We start from the raw sequence: 13,225 nt of genomic DNA on the forward strand, positions 1-13,225 counted from the left end.
TACATATAATATATATGCATATATATAATATATATACATATAATATATATGCATATATAATATATAATATATATACATATAATATATATGCATATATATAATATATAATATATATATACATATAATATATATATGCATATACATGCATATATATAATATTATATATATATAATATATGTATAAGGCTAAAAAAGAGGGAGAAATTCTTCTGGAAAAAATACTAAATGCAACTTATGTGCATTCAGAATCTGTGTTTGTACTCCCCCTGAATGTGAAGAAAATAGAAACTTTGAACTAGCGCATTAATAACAAGAGATGAAGGTAAGGGGATGTGGTGGGGTTCAGGAGGAGGGGGGAAAATAATACCTCAGGGTGATTACAATGTATAAGGAGCAGGAAGATTCAGAATCAGTAACCAACACTGATTCAGACTTACCGAAGAAAAACTCAAGGGGCGCCGGGTGGCTCAGTCGGTTCAGCATCCAACTCTCGACTTCAGCTCAGGTCACGATCTCGTGGTTCGTGAGTTTGAGCCCCACGTCAGGCTCTGTGCTGGCGGTGCGGATCCTGCTTGGGATTCTCTCTCCCTCTCTCTCTGTCCCTCCCCTGCTGCTCTCTATCTCTTTCTCTCAAATAAAACCAAAAAACCCTCAAGAAATGTTTCCCAAAAGCAGATGTATAAGACAGGGAGACAAAGGTCTTCAAAGGAAAAAAGAGAATAAAATGGAGATAAAACCCAGACATTGGGTTCCTGAAAAAGAAATCACCTCAAGATGGCCCTTTTTTTTTTCTCTTGACACTTTGACTCCCTTCGTTTTTTTCTTGATGAGTTGTTTCATCCAGCATCATTTCCCTTCAACGTGAAGAACCTTATTAAGTATTTCTTGTACTAAAGGGCAGCTGACGATCTACTTCCTTCCCTTTCTTTTATCGAAAAATCTCATTATGTCACCTTTGTCTTGAAGACTTTTCCTGCAAATAGAAGTCTGGGTTAACCTACATTTTTAACAGGTGCTACTCCACTGTCCTCAGGCCACCATTGTTTTGAGTTAGAAGTCAGCTGGGTGTGAATCATCGGTCCTTCATATGCAATGTGTCATTTTTCCCAGGCTGGTCTAAACATTTTGGTTCCCCTGGTTTACGTCAGCTTGTCTGTAATGTACCCAGACCTGCTTCCTTTTGTATTTATTCTGCCGTGGTCCACTGAGATTCAGTGAGTTTCATAAATCTTTACATTTTTGTGTTTCATCAAATTTGGGAAGATTATGGTCATGTTTCCTGAAATATTTTTTTCCTTAGTCTCTCTTCCTGCTCCTTTTTGGACTCCAATCATATGCATGTCAGCTCTTATTATATTGTACACCTTTAATTTTCTTCAATTTGTTTTTCTTTCCCTTCTTCAGACTGTATAATTTCTATTGATTTAATTTTTTTCCACTTTTTTTTTATTTTTGAGAGAGAGAGAGAGAAAAAGAGCATGAGCAGGGGAGGGGCAGAGAGAGAGGGAGACACAGAATCAGAAGCAGGCTCCAGGCTCCGAGCCATCAGCACAGAGCTCGACGCGGGGCTCGAACTCACCAACCATGAGATCGTGACCTGTGCCGAAGTCAGGTGCCCAACTGACTGAGCCACCTAGACGCCCCTCTATTGATTTTTTAAAAAATGCAGTGAGTTTTCTGCCATTTCCTCCCCACTGTGTAGCCCATTTAGTGATCGTTAAAAAGTCAGATATTGTCATTTTTAGCTTTACAATTTTGTTTTTTTTCCTTTTGTTTTAGTTTACATTTTTCCGCTGATACCTGCTCCCTTGATATTCATTATACGCATCCTTTCCTTTACGTCCTTGAGCAGTGATGACAGCTGCTTTAAAATCCAGTTCCGCTAGTTGTGACATCTGGACGGTGGAGCTGCTTCTCACTGATTTTGCCTTTTCTCCAGACAACCTGTCATGGTCTTCTGTTTCCTCATCGTAGACATTGTGAGGAAGATGTTGTAGAAACTCTAGATTTTTTTCTGTGCCTCAGAAGACTTGTGCTTTAGTGTTTAAGCATGCAGTTAGCTGGGTGGAACTCAAAGTGCAAATCCCTCTGCCCCGGGATGAGCCACAGCTCCCGTCCGGCACAAGTCCTTCGACCTCAGCTGGGCTGCTTGAACTGCACTCTACGTGCGTCAGCCAGTAATTTGGGCAGAATAAGTACGTAGATTATGGCTCTCTCAGCTCTCTCTTTTTTTTTAAATTTTTTAATATGAAATTCATTGTCAAATTGGTTTCCATACAACACCCAGTGCTCGTCCCAACAGGTGCCCTCCTCCATGCCCATCCCCCACCCAACCCTCCCTCCCACCTCCCATCAACCCTTAGCGTATTCTCAGTTTTCTAAGAGTCTCTTATGGTTTGTCAGCTCTCTTTTTATACACCGTATGAAATAGTAGAGGCAGTGGGCATTGTGTTTTATTTCTGATTTCATAGAAAGCTCTTAGAATATTTAGGAATTACCAATCCCTATTTTTGAGGATTTAAATATGAATTGGGATGAATTTAATTAAATGTCTTTTCTTCATCTCTGAAGATGATTATATGATTTCTCTCCTTATTTCTCTTTTTTTTTTTTAAAGTTTTTTTCAACGTTTATTTATTTTTGGGACAGAGAGAGACAGAGCATGAACGGGGGAGGGGCAGAGAGAGAGGGAGACACAGAATCGGAAACAGGCTCCAGGCTCCGAGCCATCAGCCCAGAGCCTGATGCGGGGCTCGAACTCCCGGACTGAGAGATCGTGACCTGGCTGAAGTCGGACCTTAACCGACTGCGCCACCCAGGCGCCCCCTCTTTTTTTTAATGTTTATTTATTTTTGAGAGAGAGCAAGTTGGGGAGGGGCCGAGAGAGAGAAGGAGACAGAGAATCCCAAGCAGGCTCCCTATTACCAGCACAGAACCTGACGCAGGGCTTGAACTCACAAACTGTGAGAGCATGACCTAGCTGAAAGCAAGAGTCAGACACCTAACTGACTCAGCCACCCAGGCGCCCCATGACCCCTCTCCTTATTTCTATTTGCTGACTTTCTAAATATTATTGAACCACCTTGTAGTTTTGGAATTTCCTCAGTTGGCCACAAAGTCTTATTTAGTATTTTACACTTGGCTAAGTGCCTTTTTAAGGATTTTAAAAGATTCTATATTTTTAGAGCAGTCTGAAATTCACAGCAAAGTTGAGAGGAAGATACCGAGATTTCCCATATATCCTGTCTCCCCATATGCATGCCAGCCCCACTGTCAACTCCACCACCAGACCGGTATGTTTATTACAACCGACAGACCTATACCGACACATCGTAAACGTCCAAGGCCCATGGATTACACCGGGGTTCACTCTTGCTGTTGTACATTTCATGGGTTCAGATAAATGTGTAATTAATAAATCTATCCACCGTTATTGTGCTATACAGAGTAGTTTCACTGTCCTAAAACATCTGCCTTCTCAAACCTCCCTCTCCCCCAATCCCTGGAAACCATTATCCTTTCACTGTCTTTAGAGTTTTTGCATATTCTAGAATGCCATACAGTCGGAATCACATCGTAAGTAGCATTTGGAGACTGTCTTCTTCCGCTTAGAACCATGCATTTAAGGTTCCTCAATATCTTCTCAAGGCTCTATAGTTTCTTTCTTTTTATCAGTGAATAATATTATATAATAATATTCCACTGTCTATATGTATCAAACTCTGACCATTCACTGACTGAAGGGAATCTTCATTGCCTCTACGATTTGCCAGTTACAAATAAGCTGCTGTGAACCTCCATGTGCAAATTTTGCATATGTGTAAGTTTTCAGCTCTTCTGGGTAAATGCCAACGAACGAGATTTTCAGATCATATGGTAAGAGTATGTTTGGTTTTGTAAAAAACTGCTACACTGTGTTCCAGGGTGGCTGCCCGGTTTTCATTGCCTCCAGGAGTGCCAAGAGTTCCTTTCTGTTCCACATCTGCCCTAGAATTGTGTGTTGTCAGTATTCCAGATTTTAGTCATTCCAGTGGGTGTGCAGAGATCTCATTGTTGTTTTCATTTGAACTTCCTGATGACATATGAGGTGAAGCCTCTTTTCGCCTGTATCTCCTTTTGGGTGAGGTGTCTGTGGAGGGATTTTGCCCATTTTCCAGCCCAGCTTTTTTCCTGCTGTTGAGATTTAGGAGTTCTTTGTGTATGTTGCGTAACAGTCCTATAGCAGACGCATCTCTGGCAAATACTTTCTCCCAGCCTGTGACTGGTCTTTCCTTCTCTTGACTCAGTCTTCTGCACAAGTGTCTCGTCCGCTTGTTTTTGTGAGTCTCAGCTTATCATGGACCATGCAAGTCACTGCCACATTCAAGGGCATCTAGGTTTTCTCCTCTATGCTCTTCTAGGAGTTTCATATATATCAAAATACATATTTCTGAGCATCTAAAACTACGATAGCAAAATCAAAAGAACAGCCACCTGGGAAAAGCACTCGCATATACATAACTTATTTAAGATTAATAGCTTCAATAAGTAGTGAGGGGCACCTGCGTGGCTCAGTGGGCTAAGCGTCCGACTTCGGCTCAGGTCATGATCTCACGGTTCGTGAGTTTGAGCCCCGCATCGGGCTCTGTGCTGACAGCCTAGAGCCTGGAACCTGCTTCGGATTCTGTGTCTCCCTCTCTCTCTGTCCCTCCCCCCCTCATGCTCTGTCTCTCTCTCTCTCTCAAAAATAAATAAAGACTAGAAAATAAATTAAAAAAATAAGTAATGAGGCTTTACAAATCAATTGTAACTATTTTAAGAGAGCAGTACAAAGATAACAAAGTAGGTATGTAGAGAATAATCGTAAAAAAAATTAGCCAACATTTTCTTTCAAACTGGTGAGTAAAAAAGAAATCAAAGTAGTGGGAAATCTGGCAATTGCATAGGGACTCTCAAAATAGGGACAATTTTCCAAGAAGGTGTATTAATTTCTACCTTTTTCAGAGTGTTGATGAAAGTAGAAATTGGTAACATTTTCTAGAAAATAGCCTTGTCAGGAAATATCAAAAACCTCTTAAAGTACCCTGTGTTAGGGCTGAACAGTTCTGTTTCTGGGGATTTAACATAAAGTAATCAGAGATGGGGCGCCTGGGTGGTCAGTCAGCTAAGCGTCTGATTTTGGGTCAGGTCACGATCTTATGGTTCGTGGGTTCAAGCCCTGCGTCAGATTCTGTGCCTGGAGCCTCCTTGAGATTCTGTCTCTCTCTCTCTCTCTGCCCCTCTCCTGCTTGCGTTCTCTCTCTCTCTCTCTCTCTCAAAAATAAATAAACATTAAAAAATTTTTAAAAAGTAATCAGAGCTGTTTAAATAAAGATAATCTTAACTTTCATTGTTACATGAATAATTATGCTGCGCCATAGAATATTTATTAAATACATTTGAGACACTCAAAACGTAGATTATTTTACAGATATCAAAATAATTGTCAGGACCATATTTAATAATATGAAGAAATGCTACTCTAGGCTTTTACATTTCTATTTCCAACAAAAATATTCATAGAAATAAGACTGAAAAAGTACAAATACCAAACAGTTCAAAGTTATATCATCTAAAAGGTAGGACTACAGGAGGTATTTTCTTCTTCTTATGCCTTTTGCAATTTGCTGACTTATCTGCATGTATCTTAATATATAATATATATCATAATAATGTAATATATGTCAATATGTTAGTATGTATTCTTATTAATAAAATAATAGGGGCGCCTGGGTGGCTCAGTCGGTTAAGCGTCCGACTTCAGCTCAGGTCACGATCTCGCGGTCCGTGAGTTCGAGCCCCGCGTCAGGCTCTGGGCTGACGGCTCAGAGCCTGGAGCCTGTTTCAGATTCTGTGTCTCCCTCTCTCTCTGCCCCTGCCCTGTTCATGCTCTGTCTCTCTCTGTCTCAAAAATAAATAAAACGTTAAAAAATAATAATAATATGCAGTTACACGTTGTGTTACATACAACAGATATTACCCGAATCATCTACTGATCTATCATCTATCTTTAAAAAATAAGTCACATGCAAGAAAAAGTCTCGAGGTCATCAGTTTTGTCACTCTGGGCTTCCCCTTGCCGACGGTTCCGTGGAAAGAATACAGACCCTTGTAAACCTCATTTCTTAGAGTAAGGTCTTCTCTGTGCATCAGACTGTATACCTTCATTTGTGTACTTTGTGAGTGTGAGGACTGTGAACTCAGGGCGACAGGACAGTCGCACTACGTTTTCGGGTAACTGGTTACTTTGCTAACCACCTTGGCTTCCGCGGGACGAAACAGAGTCCCTGCTCACTGACGAAGGGTGATGCTGTGTCACGTCGCCACGCCTCCCTCACTCAGGCTTGTCACATTGCAGTTAAGTGCTAACCAATAGGTTTTTTTTTTTTTTTTTTTTTTTTGAGGGGAAACCGAGGGACTTTTTGGCTTCCAGCAGAAGCGTTCCTTTCGCGATCTCCGAAGTCCACGATTTTCCAGGGAAGTTTAAATGCCAGGGTCCTGGAGCGACACCTATTTCCAGATCATTCCTCTATTTTACCTCCATGCTCCATAATCGCCCTGCAGGTGGTTGCGAATCTGTGCCCGTTTGCGGGTGTGCAGGGCGTGTGCGTGCCCGTGTTTGTGTCCGCACGCGGGTCGGCCTCACCAGGACCTTCTGCGGCGCCGCTGGCCTTCGCGGGTGGGCTTGGGCCGGGCTGGCCTCCACTCGGCCTGGCGGAGGCCCAGCGTCTCCCGCCCGCCTGCCCCCCGCCCCACAGCACAACCCCAGCCACGCACCCACAGAAGCTCCGTCTCAGCCTCTGCCTCCACGGCGCTCAAACTAAACCACTTCCTGTGAAGCGTCTTTTTTCTTTAAATAAAGACCTCTTTACCTTGAAAAGTGGTACCCTTGCCTCCTCCGTCGGAACATGCCGAGCACTTTTGGCCGAGGTGGTTTCTACTTTGCTCCTCCGTTCTGGCCGCTGCCTGCCTTTCCCCAGTGTGCTGCTTGCGCGGCGGCCGGAGCCCCTGCCCCTCCGGCCATCTGTTCCACGCGTGGACGGACCACGCTCACGACCATGCGGCTGGGGGTGAGCGGCCTGCCGGCTTCCCACGGCCGCTCCTGGTCTTTCTTACGGTAAAGGTCAGATTCTTCAGGAAAGAGGCGCCCCCTGCTCCCCGCCCCGGCATGAGTTGTTTCTAGGTCTACACCTGCAGGAACGGGCTCGTCCCCCCCACAACCTGCTTTCCCCGCGTAGCCTCCGGTCCACGGGGCTCAAGTCCCTCGTCTCCCTGGCTGTCCTGGAGCAGACCACACACACATACGCAACCACAGACACGCACATGCACACACACACAACCACACACACACTCACACACTTCACACGTGCACACACACTCACATGCACACATACACACAGGGTGTCTTTGAGGCCAACAGATTCTGAACAGTAAGGGTGGCAATCTGGAGCCTGTATCATTTTCTCTTTCCCCATAAATTAAAATCATTTCCATTAATGACTGACTCAAAGGTTTACCCCTGTCCATACATTAATCATTTCCAAAACTCACCGTCATTAGAAGTCTCTACAAGGTACTTGTCTTTCGGCAGTGGCTTGCTTGCTTTAATTGAGGTGTTCAGCGGATTGGAAATGACGTCATCAGAGAGAAATGGTTGAGTCGGCTGGAAGGGGGTCAAAGCTTCCACACAGGGAGAGCAGAAGTGCCCGAAGGCATAGTCGTGTTCACTTATTAAAGGTTTATGCATTTCATGCAATTAAGAGGAATCCTGGATGGCGAGTCTCCCCTCCCTCAGAGGAGCCCTCTCTGCCAGGCTGAGATTCGCGGCGCTCCATAGAAAGGAGCGTCAATAGGAACGGGGACGTTCTGACGAGTGGGGTTCATTGTACCTACTTTTCCCTAGACTTCGTAGAAGATGGGTTTCCCAAGCTCAGTTTGAGTCGCCTTATTCGTACGCGGTACGGATGTGCTTTACGTTAAGGTCTCAGAACAGGGGGTGATCCTTCAGGTTGCTTTCTGAGGTTTCTATGGTTTGCATGAAACCACGAACCGCATCACCCGAGGATGAAATAAGCCTTTTTCCCACTACCAAGTTCAAACTTTACGACACCTGACCACCGTTTTCTTTTTTTTTTAATTTTTTTTAATGTTTATTTATTTTTGAGAGAGAGACAGTGAGAGAGACAGAGCTCGAGAGGGGAAGGGCCAGAGAGAGAGGGAGACACAGAATCCGAAGCAGGCTCCAGGCTCTGAGCTACCAGCCCAGAGCCCGACGCGGGGCTCGAACTCACGAACTGCGAGATCATGACCTGAACCCAAGTCGGACGCTTAACCGACTGAGCCACCGGGTGCCCCAACTTCACCGTTTTCATTGCCTGGGAAGCGTGCTCCCCGCGTGTGCTCCAGACCCACAGCCGGGTCCCAGACGGCGGTGCCTTGGCCGAGAGACGCGGGCGGACAGAGCTCACGTGTGAATGTGCCAGAAGGCTGTTTTTGTTGCCTGTGACACACGGCGGATCCCTGGGGACGTGGGTCAGGATGCCCACCTCCGAGCGGTCGCAACCCCACGTATGACATCTGCCTCCCCCCGAAATGTAACTAACCGCCTACTGTGCACGGGAGGCCTCACCGGGGGCGCAACTGACCAGCGCCTCTGTTGCCTGAGTCACAAATGGTGCCCTTACCAGACAGTAGGCTAGAGAAAGGAGGGGAATCGCTGGGAAACCAGGTCACGTTTAGACTGCCGCGCCCCATGTATCGTAAACCTCCACGCGCACACGGACCCCCGCACCCCCACCCCGAGTCGTCCCGTTCGCGGCTCAGAGCCAAGTGTGCCAGGCGGGCGCCCAGGCGGGACCAGCAGGGCCGCAGGTGTCCGAGCGGCCGCGGGAAGCCGCAGCGGGTGGGGAGCCCTGGGCGGGCCTCCCTGACACCTTCCGAGAGCAGTCCGGCTGCCAGCAACCTCGGAGGCTTCGACTCCGCCGGCCGGCCTGTCCGGTCCCTGCTGCCTCTTATCTCCGTGCTGATCTGCGGCCGTAAACGAACTGCGCGTCTGCGGGTCCCGCGTCCGGGCCGGCCCCAGACACCAAGGGTGAGGCCTGTGACGGCAGCACCCCCGGAATGAGCGTTGGGGGTTCCTGCACGTGGCCGTGGGGCCTGCAGGTCCCAGGGTGCGCGCAGGGGCTGACGCTCGTGGCCGCGAGGTCGTCTACGCGCCCCCCCCCCCCCCCCCGCCGCTGTCACAGAGGAGACGCTGCTCAGAGTATTCACTTTCAGTGGTCTCAGTCCCACCCTGAGAAGGATCTCTGTCTGCGACACCTCGGCCCCCTTGGCCAGCCACGTCCCCCACCCCAGTGAGGGGCATCACCTGCCCACGGGCCCAGACCCACCGTTCCCCAGCCCCCCTCCCCTAATATCTGCTCCAAAAGCCAATCCTGTGCATGTGGGCTCAAAGTGCTTCTCAACCAATGAACTTTTCTCCCTCCTCCCTGCCCGCGGCGAGCCCCAAGTCACCCCGGCTTCCTACCTGGGTCTCTGCAACCCCCCCCCCCCCGCCACGGCCATCCTCCCGGTGTCCACTGTCCCCCCAACAGCTCTCCACCCTCCTCTGTGAACTTTGCCCGGCCATGTGCTCCAGCTGCTTCGACCCAAGTGGCCTCCCCTTGACTCTCAGAATTAGACCCGAGCTCCGCCCCCAGGCCCCTGGGCCCTGCGACCTCTGCCCCGCCTCCCCCCAGGTGCCAGCGTGGGTGCGGTTCAGGGCCCGCCATGGGGTCTGCCCTCCGCCCTCTGCCCTCAGTTTAGCTCACTCTCAGCAGCCGGCTTCTCCCCTCCTGCCCCGCTCTGCCCAGCGACCTCCCTGCAGGGTTCTGCCTGTCCTCAGAGCCAGGGGTGCCATATACTGCTCACCTCACCTCCAGCCAGAGGCCCAGGTCTGGTCTCCACAGAGCACAGGCTTCTCATGGTTCAGATCACCCCTGTGCCTCAGTTCCAGGGCCGCCCCTGGTCTTTACATTGGATTTAGTAAGTGTGCTGATTGTGTTTTGGGGGTGGAGGTGGGGAGGGAAGAAGGAAGGAAGGAAGGAAGGAAGGAAGGAAGGAAGGAGGGAGGGAGGGAGGGGGAGGGAGGAAGGGAGGGAGGGAGGAAGGGAGGAAGGAAGGAAGAAAGGAGGGAGGGAGGAAGGGAGGGAGGGAGGAAGGGAGGCAGGGAGAGGGGAAGGGGGAGGGAGGGTGGGAGGGAGGAAGGGAGGAAGGGAGGGAGGGAGGAAAGGAGGGAGGGTGGGAGGGAGGGAGGGAGGAAGGAAGGAAAGAAAGGAGGGAAGGAGGAAGGGAGGAAAGGAGGAAGGAAGCAAGGAGGAAGGGAAGGAGGGAGGAAAAGAGGAAGGGAGGAAGAGAAGAAGGAGGAAGGGGGGAGGGAGGAAGGGAGGAAGGAAGGAAAGAAGGGAGGGAGGGAGGAAGGGAGGCAGGGACAGGGGAAGGGGGAGGGAGGGTGGGAAGGAGGAAGGGAGGGAGGGAGGAAGGGAGGGAGGGATGGAGGGAGGGAGGAAGGGAGGAAGGGAAGAAGGAGGAAGGGAGGGAGGAAGGGAGGAAGGGAGGAAGGGAAGAAGGAGGAAGGGAGGGAGGAAGGAGGAGGGAGGAAGGTAGGAAGGGAGGGGGTAGGGAGGAAGGGAGGGAGGGAGGAAGGAAAGAAGGGAGGGAGGGAGGGAGGAAAAGAGGAAGGGAGGAAGAGAAGAAGGAGGAAGGGGGGGAGGGAGGAAGGGAGGAAGGAAGGAAAGAAGGGAGGAAAGGAGGGAGGGAGGGAGGAGCAGGAGGAAGGGGAAGGGAGGGGCAGGGAGACAGAGGTGGGGAGGCCTCCAGGAATGTCCCTTTGGTGTGTGACGGGGAAGCGGCTGAGTCCAAGTTCCCCGGGCTCCAGGTGCGTGCCCATCACTGGGGGACTCAGAAGGATGGTCCCTGGGGTCCCGCCCACCCGGGAGGATGGGAGTCAGTGGGGCAGGTGCTTCCAAACCACCTGTTTGCTCGTGAAGGTTGGGCATCAGTGGCTCGGGCGATGACAGGGCACTGTTGTCACCTGCCCGCAGCAGGAGGACCCTGCGCCCCGGCGGACTCGGGGTTCTCGGCTATGGTCTCGGGCGGTCTGCTCGCCGGGGGTCCGGTCGGTCTGTCTGCCGCCTGCACTTTGCCAGTCCTGCCGCTGATCGTGCCTTCTCCTCACGCAGCGGGCATTTGCGGGACCCGCACGCGCGTTCCGAGGGCAGGGTGAGGGCGTCCTTTCCCTGCGGGGCCCTGCCAGCCCGAGCCAGCTGGGGAAGCCTGGGAGTCCACAGGGACCTGCCGCAGCCGCTACCACTAAGTCCCCCGTGGAGGGGACCCGGGACCTGAGCAGAAGGGTCGAGAGGGCGTGACCCCCCTCCCTGCCCCTCCCTCACTCTCTTTCTCTCTCTTTCCTTCTCTTGCAAAAACTTTCAGCCTGTCGTTTTACCCCCTGTTTGGCCGCGTGCTTTCTTGCCCTCCAGGGTACATCACAGATGGGGTTACGTGTCAGCTCTTCCTGGCACTCGTCGTCCCGAACCCGCCCCCGTCGTGGAGGCCAAGCTGCCAGCACGCCGGGGTCCCAGGGCGCCCCCAGACTCGGCTCTGAGGGCGTCGGCTGCCGGGCTCCGGTGCAAAGTCTGTGCGAGTGCTGGACGGCCCGGAGGGGATTCAGAGACACCTCCTACGCGCACCCAACTCCCTGCGGCAGGGGTCCCAGTGGAACTTCCTCCAGCCAGGTCCTGGCGCCCTCCTTCCCCTTCCTTCCAGGCTGTTCCAGGAGAGGGCGTCTCTTTCTCTCAATCCACACTGTCTTCCCTCGCTCTTCTCAGTGGCCCCTCTCTGTGCACGCACGTCCCCACGCATATGGAGTAAACGCCTTGCACACTCGTGCAACCCACTCATGCCCACGCGCACACCGAGTGCACACCCACTCACGTCCACACACACAAACACGCCAGTGCACATCCTCTCACACCCCAGCGCACACACTCACGCCCGTGCACACACAGATAGCTGCCCTCACCTCTCGATTCTCTCCTTTCGGGATGGTTTCCGGTTCCTCCACTGCCCGGCCTCGTGTCAAAGCCCCAACCCGGCCAATCCCCTGAAACGCTTGGCAAAGGTCGGTCGCCCACCTCCTCATCTGCAAAGCCACAGGAAAACCGTAAAACTCCTGTTTTCCGTACCGGTTCCCCGCACCTCCCCTGCGCGCCCCTGTCTGGAAGACCTCTCTGCCCCACCCCTCCGGCTCTGCTTTCTCTCCCCCTCGTGGGCCTCCCGCGGGTCTCCCCGGGCAGCCCTCCATGCTGGGCTTCCTCCCCTGGGGTTTCCCAGCTGCCCCTCCCTGGGAGGGCCACCTTCCCAAGCACACCGGGCCCCAGCCACTGCCCAGGGAACACCAGGGCCCATCCTGCCCATCCCATCTCCCAGGGCCTCCCTTCCATCCCTGCTCTGGACCATCCTGTCTCCTCTACCTGGTCCCCCTGCTCCCCTCCTGCTCCCCCTCAGCCAGAAGGAGCCACCCCAAACCCAACTCTGGGAACATCATGCTCCATAGACCCCTTCCGTTCCTTCTCACTGTTCACAGAAGGCCAGCCCTGCATCGCACGGGATGTCCCTGTGGTTCAGTGTGATGGTTGCATGACGGCAGGCCTGCCGTGGTCCCTGCCATTTCACTGTCCCCTTCAACAGCCTCCTGCCCCCGTCCCGTCTCCCTCCTTGTCCCTGCACGCTGTATATAGGACACTCGGCTGCACACACCTGCTACTCCTTCTTGCACACTTGGTTCCCACGTCCGTCTCTTCCTCTTGGGCTGAGCTTCCGCACGCTGATCCTTGGGCTGCAGGGCAGAGCTGCCCACCCTCTCAGTTACTTGCTGAGGGAAGGAGCAAACCAGAACACAGGCTCTTGATGAACCAGTGGGAATTAGGCAGAGAGAGTGGAGATGGTTTTTCTGAGCCAACAAGGAGCAGAGCGTGGGACGTGGTGCCGAAAGTCAGCGTGGGGAAGAGACGAGAACGGGGCGAGCACGACTGCATTCGAATGGACCAAGAACACATCCTCACAACACAGTCCGTTAGCTTCAAAGAGGGAAGTTGTGTTAGTTTTGTCTCTCCACTGTAACAATCACGTGCTTACTGCTTCACACACGGTGCGTCTTTGCCTCGTGGCCA

Source organism: Lynx canadensis, chromosome A1, assembly GCF_007474595.2.
Source record: "Lynx canadensis isolate LIC74 chromosome A1, mLynCan4.pri.v2, whole genome shotgun sequence".
Taxonomy (NCBI): domain Eukaryota; kingdom Metazoa; phylum Chordata; class Mammalia; order Carnivora; family Felidae; genus Lynx; species Lynx canadensis.